The sequence below is a fragment of the Cupressus sempervirens genome, chromosome 10 (assembly GCF_028749045.1).
Source record: "Cupressus sempervirens isolate cs-2001-9-10 chromosome 10, ASM2874904v1, whole genome shotgun sequence".
Lineage (NCBI taxonomy): Eukaryota > Viridiplantae > Streptophyta > Pinopsida > Cupressales > Cupressaceae > Cupressus > Cupressus sempervirens.
In genome coordinates this window covers 332,589,876-332,594,242 of record NC_143127.1, presented here as the reverse complement: position 1 = coordinate 332,594,242, position 4,367 = coordinate 332,589,876, and positions in this window count along the sequence as shown.

The window sequence follows — 4,367 nt, the reverse complement described above, 5'->3', positions numbered from 1 at the left end:
CAGAGATCTGGTGTTAGAAACGATGGTCACTAAGTTGAATCTAAAGAGACAAAAACACCTGCATCCATAACATATTTCTTGGGTGCAAGATGACCACAAGGTCATTGGTCAATGAGTAGTGCTCTGTGAAGTTCAAGATTGGAAGCTAGCAGGATGAGGTACTTTGTGATATCAAACCTATGGACATATGTCATATGTTGCTAGGTAGGTCATGGCAATTTGGCAGGCATGTTGTACACGATGGTGAAGCAAATACATACACTGTGACCAAGGATGGAGTTAAACATAAGTTGAAGTCATTGAAGGAGAAAGAAGAAAAAGTATATAGCACTGTCAGAATATGTTTTGTTGATGGAAATGAGTTTTCCAAAGGTATGAAGTGTGAGTGCTATAATTCCAAGGGATAGTAAAGAAGTAGAGGTGGTACTTGTAGAAGTTGTAGATATGTTGGGAGAGTTTTTTGATATTGTATTAGATAATGTACCTAATGGATTACCCCCAATGAGAAAGATTAGTCACCGAAAGAATTTGGTTCTAGGAGCTAATTTGCCAAACAAGGTCCATGTGTTGTACTAGAAATATTAGCACCAAAGAAGAATGGAGAATGGAGGATGTGCATAGATTCTCATGCTATCAACAAGATCACAATCAAGTATAGATTTAAATTGCCAAGGATAGATGATAATATGGATTGTTTGAGTGAGGTTGAGTATTTCACAAATATAGATATAAAGAGTGGATACCATCAGATTCATATTAGAGAAGGTGATGAGTGAAAGATTTTTTTCAAGACCAAAGGAGGACTATATGAGTGGTTAGTCATGCATTTTCATGCAGCTTATGAATGAGGTACTGAAGGAGTTTCTAGGTAAGTTTTTCATTGTTTACCTAGATGATATATTGATCTTTAGTAAGACATTAGAGGAGCATTTGATTCATATTTGCAAAATGTTTGATAAGTTAAGGGAAGAAAAGTTGTTGATAAAGCTAAATAAGTGCAGTTTTATAAAGGAGTTGGTGTACCTAGGATTTGTAGTCTTAGCAAAAGGTTTGAAAATAGATCCAGAGAAAGTGAAGGCTATCCTTGAATGGCCTACTCCAACAAGTGTGACAGAGGTAAGGTACTTGCATGGATTGGCTAGTTTTTATAAAAAAATTGTAAGAGGTTTTTGCAGTATTTGTGGACACCTGACTGAAACATTGAGAGGGGATAGGAAAGAAATTAAGTGGACTATAGGAGTAGATAAGAATTTTAATCTGTTAAAATAGAAAGTTACTGAACAAACTTTTTTAACACTTCCATATTTTAACAAGGTGTTTCAAGTAGATTGTGATGCTAGTGGTACTGCAATAGGAGTTGTTATGATCCAAGAATGTAGACCAGTTGCTTATTATTGTGAGAAATTGAATGATGCAAAAAAAAAAAAAATTGTTTATGATCAAGAATTTTATGTTATAGTTCAAGCATTGAAGAAGTGGAGACATTATCTTCTTCTTAAGGAGTTTGTTTTGTATACTGATCATTAAGCTTTGCAATATTTGAATAGTGAAGGAAAATTAAACCAAAGGTATTTGAAGTGGGTTGAGTTTTTGCAGAGTTATACATTTTTTTTGCAACACAGGAGTGAGAAGTCTAATAGAGTTGCATATGCTCTTTGTAGAAGACAACTTTTGCAGACATAAATGCAGATAGAGGTGGTTGGATTCAAGGAACTGAATACTTTGTATCCAGATGATCCTAATTTTGATAAAGCATGGAAGGCTTGTAAAGGGACCTATTACACTTGACAGGATAAAGTGGTTGGATTTCATGATCTAGGATAGTATGTTTTTCAAAGGAAGCTAGTTGTGCATTCCTAGAAGTTCAATGAGAGAGAATCTCATGAAGGAGAAGCATAGTGGAGGATTGGCCAGACATTTTGGCAGGGATAAAACCATAGCTTTAGTTGTTGAGAATTATTACTAGCCACAGTTGCAACAAGATATGAAGAAGTTTGTACAAAGTTGTAGAGTATGTTAGATGGTGAAAGGAGTGAAGTAGAATAGAAGACTGTATCAGCCATTACTTGTACCAAAGAAGTTGTGGGAGGATGTCAGCATGGATTTTGTTCTTGGATTATCGAGGACACAATGAGGGCATGATTCTATTTTTGTGGTGGTTGAAAGGTTTTCAAAGATGACACATTTTATTCCTTGCAAGAAGATTAGTGATGTTGTTCATGTGGCAGAGATGTTTTTCAGAGAAGTGGTGAGACTACATGGTTTACCAAAGAGTATAGTTTCAGATTGAGATATCAAATTTGTTGGGTATTTTTGGTATACCTTGTAGAAGAAGTTGAAGAGAGATTTGAAGTTTAGTTCATCACATCATCCACAGGCTAATGGACAGATAGAAGTTGTGAACCACAATTTGAGAAACTTGCTAAGATGTTTGGTTGGAGACAAGCTAAAAGGATGGGATAAGATTTTACCACAAGCAGAATTTGCATATAATAATTCTTTCAACAGGAGTATTAGTAAATCACCATTCTAGATTGTATATGAGAATAGTCCCAAAAATGCTTTTGAATTAAGGTAGTTGCATAAAGGAGAGATAAGTAGACCTAAACCAGAAGAATTTTTTGAATATTTGAAGAACATCCATAAGGAGGTGAGGAAACACATCATAAAGATGAATACATAGTACAAGGGTAAGGTAGATGAGAAAAGGAGGTATAAGGAATTTTAGATTAGAGATGAAGTCATGGTTCATTTGAGAAAGGAGCACTTTCCATTGGGTACATATAATAAGCTGAAGATGAAGAAGTTTGGACCATGCAAGATAGTGAAAAGGCATGATTATGGAAATTCTTATGAAGTGGAGTTGCTTGCTGAGTTGAATATTTCACCAGTATTTAATAGTTCAGATTTGACAGAGTATTATGAAGGAGGTGATAGAGATGAAGTCACAGAAGAGAAATGGAGTATTCCAACAACTAGTTCAGCTACAAAGAATTTTGAGGAAATACTGGATAGTCGTGTTGGAAAAAGTACAAGGAACAAAACTTATGAGGAATAACTAATCAAATGGAAAAGGAGGCTAGTAGAGGATTCATCATGGCTAGCAAGGGAGGAGGTTCACTATCTTGGTTTTCCTCTAACCACCTGAGACATGATGGAGTCACTTCTCAAATTACCTCGGGTGTCAAATGCAGGAGCATCCTACATGTAGGAGCAATCTTGCATCACCCAAAATTATTTTCTTCTCAGTAGTTTCTATTTTTATAAACACTAGTAGACAGGGGGGTTTCTATTCTTGGGAGCTTGCTATTTTTAGTAAGTTTGTCATACAAGCTCGAAATGTTCTCATTTTCTACAAGAATGTTCATTTTAGAGTTGTAAGCCTACCATAAAAATCTCATTGCTCAAGCATAAGTATCAGAAAGTTATTGCAAATTTTTGGTGGAAAAAATTGTAGAAAAATCTTCAAGCTTACCATTAGAAGCCTTAGAGTGCTCGGATGAAGTCTAAAAACTTGGCAGAAGGGCACTTGTGTGGTTCAAAGCCTATAGATTAGGAGCTAACATTTCTGAAAAGTGGTTATAATAGCTAATCAGAGAAAAGGTTCATGAGTTATGGCCTTTCAAAGTTGGGCTACCTGAAATATCTAAAATAATTGTCCAATATGTATTTAGGTGATTCTATATGTATTATTAGGGTCTTTCGGCCCTAGGTATTAAGTTTCAATGTGTAGAACCTCCCTGAGCAGCACAAAATTGCCTATTTAAGAAAGGCCCGAACATTGTCTAGAATAACTCTAAGTGTAGTTCATAGCATTGCCTTGCAGATTACTATAATGAAGGCACTCATGTGGGTTAGCATATTGTATTTGTGAATTGTATAATTCCACATTTGGGACACAAATAAGAAATCTATATTTTGTTGTCGCATTTGCTATTGTTTCTTTGTTTATGTTATGTGTTTATGGGTTTAAGGGGAGCATCCTTTATCATCATGAGTATGAGGTAGGCTCATACTCCTACTAAAGTAGGTGTTAAATTTATTATCTTAAAATTGAAGAACCCATCATTTAAGACCTTTTACCTTTTGCATTTTATTGATTTTATGGACCATTTATTTGTTTGTGCTTAATCTTCTCCCTCTCACATTGTTATCGCTTTTGCGGTTACATCTATGTACTTTCTAAGACCTTAGGGTTACTCCTTCTCAAGATAACCCTAGGATAGGTCAGCCTAGTAAACCTATACTAGTGTAGGTTGGCTAGGTCAATTTGCATCCTAGGTAGTTTTGGTTCTCAGACTAGTTTTATACTGCTGAGTTAACTTACAAAATTCATGGGATTTGTAGGCTTGCCTTGTTTCCAATAC